The 11784-nt window shown below is 44.2% G+C and overlaps 1 pseudogene across 1 annotated transcript in view; it reads right to left on the minus strand.

Annotated features, from left to right (window-relative positions):
- LOC310794707 (myosin-7-like) overlaps window positions 1-9638 on the minus strand; it is a 109179-nt pseudogene extending 99541 nt beyond the window's left edge. Inside the window, exons 1-4 of the transcript XR_014553963.1 lie at window positions 9545-9638; window positions 3370-3469; window positions 2845-2948; window positions 576-719 (exon numbers count right to left, since the gene is read on the minus strand). The product of XR_014553963.1 is annotated as a myosin-7-like (transcript). The remainder of the gene's footprint in view (window positions 1-575; window positions 720-2844; window positions 2949-3369; window positions 3470-9544) is intronic.
- Between the last annotated feature and the right edge of the window lie 2146 nt (window positions 9639-11784).

The following is an 11784-nucleotide window of genomic DNA, read 5'->3' on the forward strand; positions in this document are numbered from 1 at the left end:
TTAGGACAGCTGCAGTTGGGACAGCAGCAGTTAGGACAGCAGCAGTTAGGACAGCAGCAGTTAGGACAGCAGCAGTTAGGACAGCTAGCCAGTCTGTACAAATCCAACTTGAGTCACATTTCAAACCACATGCAAATGATACAAACTGACCAAATGCACAACTCAGTCCAACAAACAACTTAGGTGCGAGAAGGAGTTTCAGCAAGTAGGCTAACATGAAACGCTGAAGAAGAGTTTCAGCAAGTAGGCTAACATGAAACGCTGAAGAAGAGTTTCAGCAAGTAGGCTAACATGAAACGCTGAAGAAGAGTTTCAGCAAGTAGGCTAACATGAAACGCTGAAGAAGAGTTTCAGCAAGTAGGCTAACATGAAACGCTGAAGAAGAGTTTCAGCAAGTAGGCTAACATGAAACGCTGAAGAAGCTACTTGCTGAAACCTGTACGTTGTTGTTGGTCTGACCCAGATTTATTATAAAAACTTAGACGACGTTGAGAATGGCCTTTTCTTTTTTAAACCACATACAAATCAGATTGTTGCAGTTGCAGTGTGAATGCAGAGTGAGAACAGATACTGACGTAGATCATCCACATGCTGTATCTCCTCTTCAGGTTGAAGAGCACAGAGGCTTCGTTGAGGTGCGTCAGCATGGCCATGTCCTCCATCATGTCGAACTTAGGAGGGTTCATCTGCTGCAAGTCGTCCTCTTTCACTACCACAAACTACAACACACACGCACACACACACACGCACGCACGCACACACACACACACACACACACACACACACACACACACGCACGCACGCACAAACGCACACACACACACATGCACACACGCACACACGCACACACGCACGCACGCACACGCACACACACACACACACACACACACACACACACACACACACACGCACGCACGCACAAACGCACACACACACAGAAAACATCAATTCACTTCACTGGAGTTCCTATTTGCTTTCAATGTTGTTCACTTAGGGTACAATGATACCAACAGTTGTCTCTGATGTTGTCTTCATTAAAGCACTGGGTATTCCATAAAGCCTCATTTCTTTTTTTTTTCTTTTTTTCCCAGATTTTTTATCCCATTTTTATCCCCCATTAGTGCAAATTTTAATTTATTTATCCTGGTTGCTGCTCCACCCTCTGCCGATCTAGGGAGAGCCGAAACTGGCTCCATGCTTCCTCCAAGACATGGGCAGTTAGCCAGCCGCTTCTTTTCACCTGACAGGGGAAGCTTCACCGGTAGGACATAGCACGTGGGAGGTTCACGCTATTCCAACCAGTTCCCCTCCCTCTGAACAGGCGCCCCTAACGACCAGAGGAGGAACCACATTAGCAACCAGGATATTGCATGTTTTGGTGAGGGGTTCCTATATGAAGGAAACCCCCAGGGGCATGGGGAGAACATGCAAACTCCACACAGAAAGACCCTTTTGACGACCCCACCCGGGCGGTGGGCACTTGAGGACATGCGGACGGGCACGCACTCCTTCAGCGCTCACAGCGTCCCAGGTGAGAATCGAACCCAGGACCTTCTAGCTGTGAGGCGACAGTGCTTACCACTGAGCCACCATGCACCCTATCAAGCCTAATTTCAACAACCCTGGCTCATTTAAGTGCACGTTCCATTCCATCAACCTCTGGTTTATCTAATCCTGAATCTCAGCTCAGAAACCATGGTAACTTATGCCTCAGAAGTAGCTTGCTTTGTACCAGGATAACTGTCAAGCTTAGCGGTGAAAAGTACTCAAGTGCAAGTATTCAAGACAAGTACAAGTACTTGAGTCGTTTTTTGGGGGGGGGTTTGTACTTTGTAAGTATTTTTGTAATGCTATACTTTTACTCTTACTTGAGTAATTTTAATAATAGATATTCTACTTGAGTACTTTTAAATGTACACTGAGTAACGGAGTACATTTAGATGATTGTTTTGCACACCGCACTATGAAAACAGCCCAGTAGCATTGGGACTGCTGGCTAGCAGGTCCACAATCACTTCCGCATTTAGGGCGCCCAAACGGGTGGCTCGCGCCAATTCAATTAGACAGACAGGAGTAGACGATCACATTGAATTAGACAGACAGGAGTAGACGATCACATTGTAATGATCATCATCAGATGAGTTCAGAAATCTGTTCCATTTGACACTGCTGATGATAGCCAGAGCTAAATGGATGTATGTGATTGTGATTGCTAGCAGCTGTAGCTCGTCTCTGGCAAAGGAGAGAATCTCCAAAGTGAGCTTCCCTGCTGCATCTGAATGAGACAAGACAGACAAAGACAGGGACAGCTTAGCTAACACTGCTAACATGTGCTGGATGTGTGACATGTATAAAGACAGGGACAGCTTAGCTAACACTGCTAACATGTGCTGGATGTGTGACATGTATAAAGACAGGGACAGCTTAGCTAACACTGCTAACATGTGCTGGATGTGTGACATGTATAAAGACAGGGACAGCTTAGCTAACACTGCTAACATGTGCTGGATGTGTGACATGTATAAAGACAGGGACAGCTTAGCTAACACTGCTAACATGTGCTGGATGTGTGACATGTATAAAGACAGGGACAGCTTAGCTAACACTGCTAACATGTGCTGGATGTGTGACATGTATTAGGCTCATAGACCATTCTAGGCTTTAAACCAGGGGGTGCACCATTCCCATTCATTTTCTCGGATCTCACCAGAGTCTTGTGTGGACCCGCTAACTACTTCACAAGTGACTAACAACTGACTAAGTGACTAATGAACTCATCTGGCTGACTGACTGACTGACTGACTGACTGACTGACTGACTGGCTCATCTGTCTATGTAACTGACCCGACCATCCTTGGTCTCCACAGTCGTCTTGTCTCCATTCAGCTCCTTGATCTCCACCTCGAGGTATGCCTCGGTCTCATCAGGCATCCACACACGCTTCGTACCTGGGCAACACACACACAAACACACACACGCACGCACACGCACACGCACACACAACAAGCACACACAGGACAAATGTTATGATAAATATTCTAAATATTCTAATTCTTAGATTTAAACCCCCCCCCCCCCTCCAGTGTATTTTGTCATTTTTAAGATACTAGGCATCTCGCCTCCCCTATTGGCGTACACGTGTGTGTGTGTGTGTGTGTGTGTGTGTGTGTGTGTGTGTGTGTGTGTGTGTGTGTGTGTGTGTGTTGCTCACAACATGTTATTAGTGGCCGGGCCAGTGATGACATCACTGATGACATCTTCACTGATGTCATCAGTGCGTGTCTGTCTCTTGTGTGTGTGTGTGTGTGTGTGTGTGTGTGTGTGTGTGTGTGTGTGTGTGTGTGTGTGTGTGTGTGTGTGTGTGTGTACCATCGAAGGCCTGGCTCTTGGCAGCCAGATGCTCCAGGTTGGTGAGACGAAGGAAGGTGGCAGCTTCTCCAAAATCCTTCATCTCCAGGAACCGAGACATCTGAGACATCAGAGAGACACGGAGACAACAGCAATATATCTATCACACAAACCAAGACATCTGAGACATCAGAGAGACATGGAGACAACAGCATTATATCTATCACACAAACCAAGACATCTGAGACATCAGAGAGACACGGAGACAACAGCATTATATCTATCATACAAACCAAGACATCTGAGACATCAGAGAGACACGGAGACAACAGCATTATATCTATCACACAAACCAAGACATCTGAGACATCAGAGAGACATGGAGACAACAGCATTATATCTATCACACAAACCAAGACATCTGAGACATCAGAGAGACACGGAGACAACAGCATTATATCTATCACACAAACCAAGACATCTGAGACATCAGAGAGACACGGAGACAACAGCATTATATCTATCACACAAACCAAGACATCTGAGACATCAGAGAGACACAGAGACAACAGCATTATATATATCACACAAACCAAGACATCTGAGACATCAGAGAGACATGGAGACAACAGCATTATATATATCACACAAACCAAGACATCTGAGACATCAGAGAGACATGGAGACAACAGCATTATATCTATCACACAAACCAAGACATCTGAGACATCAGAGAGACATGGAGACAACAGCATTATATCTATCACACAAACCAAGACATCTGAGACATCAGAGAGACATGGAGACAACAGCATTATATCTATCACACAAACCAAGACATCTGAGACATCAGAGAGACATGGAGACAACAGCATTATATCTATCACACAAACCAAGACATCTGAGACATCAGAGAGACATGGAGACAACAGCATTATATCTATCACACAAACCAAGACATCTGAGACATCAGAGAGACACGGAGACAACAGCATTATATCTATCACACAAACCAAGACATCTGAGACATCAGAGAGACATGGAGACAACAGCATTATATCTATCACACAAAACAAGACATCTGAGACATCAGAGAGACACGGAGACAACAGCATTATATCTATCACACAAACCAAGACATCTGAGACATCAGAGAGACATGGAGACAACAGCATTATATCTATCACACAAACCGAGGCATCTGAGACAACGTCATAACACATGAAGCGGACATGTGATGTGAGACAGCTGAGAGACACCAAGACATCATAACAACATCACATGAAGCCAGACATCTGAGACAGCAGAGAGACATGGAGACATCATAACAACATCACATGAAGCGAGACATGTGAGACAGCAGAGAGACATGGAGACATCATAACAACATCACATGAAGCGAGACATCTGAGACAGCAGAGAGACATGGAGACAACGTCATAACAACATCACATGAAGCGAGACAGCAGAGAGACATGGAGACAACGTCATAACAACATCACATGAAGCGAGACAGCAGAGAGACATGGAGACAACGTCATAACAACATCACATGAAGCGAGACAGCAGAGAGACATGGAGACAACGTCATAACAACATCACATGAAGCGAGACATGTGAGACAGCAGAGAGACACGGAGACGTCATAACGACATCACACGGCGGCCATTTTCAACAATCAAGTTGTTCACAATGAATGGCCCAGGCTAAGCTATAATGTAGCATCACTTCACATAGACTGAACAGCTAGCCTATCAAATTAGCTAACATCTGAAGAACTACTGTAGCTTCCATTTAGCAGGGAAGTTAGCTTAGCCTGATATCAGACTGAATTGTCAACTCTAACCTATTTCCATGAGGGGAATCCCCGAGGCGAATTCCATTTTCCCTAACCAATCACTAACCAATCACTGAGACCAACAACGTACCAACCAATCACTAACCAATCACTAACCAATCACTGAGACCAACAATGAATGTACCCGGCTGAATCGAATGGACCGGGGAGATTGGGAAAAAAAATCTCCCCTTTGAATAAATGCCTTCGTAGTAGAGTGCTGTGAGGATTTCAAAGTAAGGGACCTTTAGCAGCATCCACTCTGCTGAGTTTCAAACAGCTTTGTATCATTACAAGATCAGTAGTACAGTATATCCGAAAACCCTAAACAGAACAGAACAAATCTAGTGTTCCTTTCACGAGGGCGTCAGCATTGCAACACTTTGGAAGTTGGACACCCTTAAAGTTTTGGGCCCACTTGATAATCGGGAAGATGCCATCACTCACTTGATCGTCCCACAGAGTCTACACAGTAATGAATTAAGGGATATTAACATCTAGTCCTACATTACAGATTTGGTTGCACCTGTGTGTGTTTAATCTGCCTTTTAGACACAAAATAGCTGCTGTGAAAAAGGTCAAATAAATTAAGTAAATAAATAAATAAAATTGGTGCCTGTAAAGAAGAAAATCAATCAATTAAAATGAATTAATAAATAACAAATAATCAAAAATAATTAAAGGTGTGCCTGTAAAGAAAATGATTATATATATATAGCTTGAGTGCCAATCACCATAGGCCTACTGACACAGAACAATGACAAGAAAATCCATGGCCAGTCAACCTGTGAAAGGGGTTTATTTATTTTAATTAATGTGAATGTTGACCTCCTTCATTAGGCTATAGCTGTTAGAGAAGCTAATTCTACATGTGTTCAGTTATTGTTGTTGAAAGTAAGTCTAAATTCTAGATAGTCTAGTTATTGTACCCATTTATCAGAATCAAGTCTCAAAGGGCTTTACCATACATCATACTGTACCATAATATACATCCTTTACTAGGTCACATACTTCATAATTCATATACATCATATATCTACTACATGGTGCATAGCTGCCTACACCATTTAGACAAGTTAGGCAGATGCCCCTACTTGGAAATGGGCAACATTTTATTTTTGCCCCTCCACTTTTCAGCCCTTTTAAAAAGTCAGAATTTCATACAAATCAAGTATTTAATCTTCAATCTCTCAACCTTTTCAATCTAATATTTAATTACGATACAGTAAGTAAAATAGTTGTTCTGTCTGCATAGTTGCAGACTTTGGATTGCTACTGTAGAGCCCCCTTCCAGCCCAAGTGGCACTAAAAATAGCCTGCACTACTGTATGTAGCACAGAAGCTGCCATGCTATCATGATGGAGCCACAGCATGGAACCATGGAGCCACAGCTAGCGTTGCATTTGTGGGCAAAAAAAACTAAAAAAAAAAAAACTGCAAAAACAGCATAGGTGAGTTTCTCTCTGAAACTGTGTTTAACATTTGGCAAATCTTCAACAGATTGAAGATGATAGCCTCCTGTTACTGTAGTAGTGTATAGTCAGCACAGCACAGCAGAGCAAAATAATACTGTTAGAGAATATAAAAGAACTATGATATTCAAAATGATTTCATGTTTTATTGTAACTGGTGTATCGTGTGCAGTAGAGGCTATGAATTATGTTAGTTAAAGAAATGGCATTTGCCATGCAGCTCTCCTGTGTTTATAGCATCTGTAAATTATTTAGGTTATTTAATGTAGCATTGAGAATCAAGCATCATACTAGGCTATTCAAACCTAATACAACATTGTATATTTTGGTCTAAATGACAGGAAATGGTGTAATAATAAACCAATAAACAAGCAAACAAATAAATAACAACAATAACCCCCCCCCCAACACACACACACACAACACACACACACACACACACACACACACACACACACACACACACACACACACACACACACACACACACACACACACACAGACTGCACTTACACAAAGTTAGGTGCCAACGATCATATCATTGATCAATATACCAAACTAAGAACATGCAAACTCCACACAGAAAGGAGGGGGCAGAGATTGGAAGCCATACCTGCTGTATGTATATGCTGACAGTACTGAGCTCAACCTAGACCCAGAAAACAGCAGTTTCCTGTTCTAAACCAACCTAAACAGTATAGCTACTCACTGTGCCAGGTCAGTTTCCTGTTCTAAACCAACCTAAACAGTATAGCTACTCACTGTGCCAGGTCAGTTTCCTGTTCTAAACCAACCTAAACAGTCTAGCTACTCACTGTGCCGGGTCAGTTTCCTGTTCTAAACCAACCTAAACAGTATAGCTACTCACTGTGCCAGGTCAGTTTCCTGTTCTAAACCAACCTAAACAGTATAGCTACTCACTGTGCCAGGTCAGTTTCCTGTTCTAAACCAACCTAAACAGTCTAGCTACTCACTGTGCCGGGTCAGTTTCCTGTTCTAAACCAACCTAAACAGTATAGCTACTCACTGTGCCAGGTCAGTTTCCTGTTCTAAACCAACCTAAACAGTATAGCTACTCACTGTGCCGGGTCAGTTTCCTGTTCTAAACCAACCTAAACAGTCTAGCTACTCACTGTGCCGGGTCAGTTTCCTGTTCTAAACCAACCTAAACAGTATAGCTACTCACTGTGCCGGGTCAGTTTCCTGTTCTAAACCAACCTAAACAGTATAGCTACTCACTGTGCCAGGTCAGTTTCCTGTTCTAAACCAACCTAAACAGTCTAGCTACTCACTGTGCCAGGTCAGTTTCCTGTTCTAAACCAACCTAAACAGTCTAGCTACTCACTGTGCCAGGTCAGTTTCCTGTTCTAAACCAACCTAAACAGTATAGCTACTCACTGTGCCAGGTCAGTTTCCTGTTCTAAACCAACCTAAACAGTATAGCTACTCACTGTGCCGGGTCAGTTTCCTGTTCTAAACCAACCTAAACAGTCTAGCTACTCACTGTGCCGGGTCAGTTTCCTGTTCTAAACCAACCTAAACAGTCTAGCTACTCACTGTGCCAGGTCAGTTTCCTGTTCTAAACCAACCTAAACAGTCTAGCTACTCACTGTGCCGGGTCAGTTTCCTGTTCTAAACCAACCTAAACTGTATAGCTACTCACTGTGCCGGGTCAGTTTCCTGTTCTAAACCAACCTAAACAGTATAGCTACTCACTGTGCCGGGTCAGTTTCCTGTTCTAAACCAACCTAAACTGTATAGCTACTCACTGTGCCGGGTCAGTTTCCTGTTCTAAACCAACCTAAACTGTATAGCTACTCACTGTGCCGGGTCAGTTTCCTGTTCTAAACCAACCTAAACTGTATAGCTACTCACTGTGCCGGGTCAGTTTCCTGTTCTAAACCAACCTAAACTGTATAGCTACTCACTGTGCCGGGTCAGTCTGGATCTAAACAGTCTAGCTACTCACTGTGCCGGGTCAGTTTCCTGTTCTAAACCAACCTAAACAGTATAGCTACTCACTGTCCCGGGCAGTTTCCTGTTCTAAACCAACCTAAACAGTATAGCTACTCACTGTGCCGGGTCAGTTTCCTGTTCTAAACCAACCTAAACAGTATAGCTACTCACTGTGCCGGGTCAGTTTCCTGTTCTAAACCAACCTAAACTGTATAGCTACTCACTGTGCCGGGTCAGTCTGGATCTAAACAGTATAGCTACTCACTGTGCTGGGTCAGTCTAAACAGTCTAGCTACTCACTGTGCCGGGTCAGTCTGGATCTAAACAGTCTAGCTACTCACTGTGCCGGGTCAGTCTGGATCTAAACAGTCTAGCTACTCACTGTGCCGGGTCAGTCTAAACAGTCTAGCTACTCACTGTGCCGGGTCAGTTTCCTGTTCTAAACCAACCTAAACAGTCTAGCTACTCACTGTGCCGGGTCAGTCTAAACAGTCTAGCTACTCACTGTGCCGGGTCAGTCTAAACAGTCTAGCTACTCACTGTGCCGGGTCAGTCTAAACAGTCTAGCTACTCACTGTGCCGGGTCAGTCTAAACAGTCTAGCTACTCACTGTGCCGGGTCAGTCTAAACAGTATAGCTACTCACTGTGCCGGGTCAGTCTAAACAGTATAGCTACTCACTGTGCCGGGTCAGTCTAAACAGTATAGCTACTCACTGTGCCGGGTCAGTCTAAACAGTATAGCTACTCACTGTGCCGGGTCAGTCTAAACAGTATAGCTACTCACTGTGCCGGGTCAGTCTAAACAGTATAGCTACTCACTGTGCCGGGTCAGTCTAAACAGTCTAGCTACTCACTGTGCCGGGTCAGTCTGGATCTAAACAGTCTAGCTACTCACTGTGCCGGGTCAGTCTAAACAGTCTAGCTACTCACTGTGCCGGGGCAGTCTGGATCAGAATTGGACTCTGGAATGGACTGGGCTGGGAAGCTGGATCGGGGCGTCTGGGTGGTACTCTGTGATCTGGGGTCAGAACAGACTGGCTTTGTGGACCGAGCATCACCCTGCTTTATAAACTCCCCGCCAAGGTCAGCGCACCATGTGACCGCCTCCGCCGTGGCTGATTGGTCGGATCGTGGGGGTGGACGGTCATAAAAGGCCTGCTGTGGTCATGATCACCAAAATGAAGAGCAGAGAGTAGAGACACTGAGCCAAACTAAAGCCCACATCCACTCCCTCCATCACTCTATCCCTCTCTTTCCTTCCCCCTCTCTCTCCCTCTCTGTCTGTCTGCCTCTCTCTCTCTCTCTCTCTCTGTCTGTCTGCCTCTCTCTCTCTCTCTCTCTCCCTCTCTCTGTCTGCCTCTCTCTCTCTCTCTCTCCCTCTCTCTGTCTGTCTGTCTCTCTCTATCCCTCTCTCTCTCTCTCTCTCTCTCCCTCTCTCTGTCTGCCTCTCTCTCTCTCTCTCTCCCTCTCTCTGTCTGTCTGTCTCTCTCTATCCCTCTCTCTCTCTGTCTGTCTGCCTCTCTCTATCCCTCTGTCTGTCTGCCTCTCCCTCTCTCTCTCTGTCTGTCTGCTTCTCTACCCCCCCCTCTCTCTCTCCCTCTGTCTGTCTGCCTCTCTCTATCCCTCTCTCTCCCTCTCTCTGTCTGTCTGCCTCTCTATCTCTCTCTCTCTCTCTCTCTGTCTGCCTCTCTCTTTCTCTCTCTGCATCTATATCCCTCTTTCTCTGTCTTTGTCTGTCTCTCTCCCTCTGTCTCTCCTACACACATTAGGAGATGTACTGAGTGTGTGTGTGTGTGTGTGTGTGTGTGTGTGTGTGTGTGTGTGTGTGTGTGTGTGTGTGTGTGTGTGTGTGTGTGTGTGTGTGTGTGTGTGTGTGTGTGTGTGTGTGTGTGTGTGTGTGTGTGTGTAACGTCACCCATTGGTTTGTGGACTCACGTTTTGGTGTCTCTCCATTTCAGGTTTTGCTTTTCACACAGTTTGTGCGAGACGGCACGAGACGGGGGTTTCCCCAGAGTCGCAGCTCCGCCTACTATTGGTCCATGATCAGCGAGCTGCACGATCACTGGACGGGCGACCTGTCAATCACACCCAAAATATAGTCTTTTCTATTGTCTCTTTTATTCTAAAAGGGTGAGTTACTGTAAAAATCACTGACCTAAATAATCTGAACAAACCCATCCACTCACGTGTTGCAGCAAAGTGTGAAATGGTGTAGTCTGGGCACCTGTCACCCCACTTCCTCCAAGTTTTCACGCTTGGGGAAGGTGGAAATGTTGGATAAATAAGTAAATGCGACTACTGCAGTGGGAACAGATGAAACAAATAAAAATCTACTTTTACTCCGATACATTTCCCAAAAGCATCTTCGTTACTCGTTACTATAAAATAAACAAACAGCTGGTGTTGTGGCGAATCAGTAGCCTGGCTAGCGAATCAGTGCTTCTGTGTTGCAAGTTGCGTTTGCCAATCGCTTACCGTCAGAGCTTCCCAAGTCTTTTCATCCATGTTAAAAGTTTCCACAGGCTGAAATCCGCCGGTTTATTACTTTAAATTGTCTTTACATTCTGTCCAATTGACCCCAAATGAGGGAATATGCCACCAGAAAACAAGAAACCAAGCGTCTTCTTGGGGTAAGCTTCAAATTGGTCAAGCATTCACGCAGCCAGAACGTAAAAGTATAGGACTTCCGCGTAAGGATTTCAAAATAAAATCCTAAATGCTTTATTTGTTTCTCCAAAGGTGAGAAGCATTTTATTCTGAAAGTAAATCATGGTATTTCCGTTGCTATCTGTCCGTTTCAGAAAGGGAATGTCAGTTTCAATTTTTATAGAGATTACATTGATTAACTGTTTGTCTGGCCGTGACAATATCCAGGCATATAGCTATATATGGAGGAGATGTCTATGATCTATGGTGATTATGATGATGATGATGATGATAGTGATTATTATATATTTCCCATTGACATGGAGATATCTCATCACCATGATAGCCTAAAGCAGCACTTGTGCCAAAAGCTGCAGTCAGTTCAACTGGCAAACTATAAGGTAAATATGTAAGCAAACTCACATTAAAGCTAAAAATTCGGAAAATCCGGACCACTTACTTCAGGATTTACTTTTACTTTCAATACTTTTAAGTACATTTAATATAAAAAAAAATACTTTTGA

The sequence above is a fragment of the Poromitra crassiceps genome (genome assembly GCF_964638095.1).
Source record: "Poromitra crassiceps genome assembly, chromosome: 20".
Lineage (NCBI taxonomy): Eukaryota > Metazoa > Chordata > Actinopteri > Beryciformes > Melamphaidae > Poromitra > Poromitra crassiceps.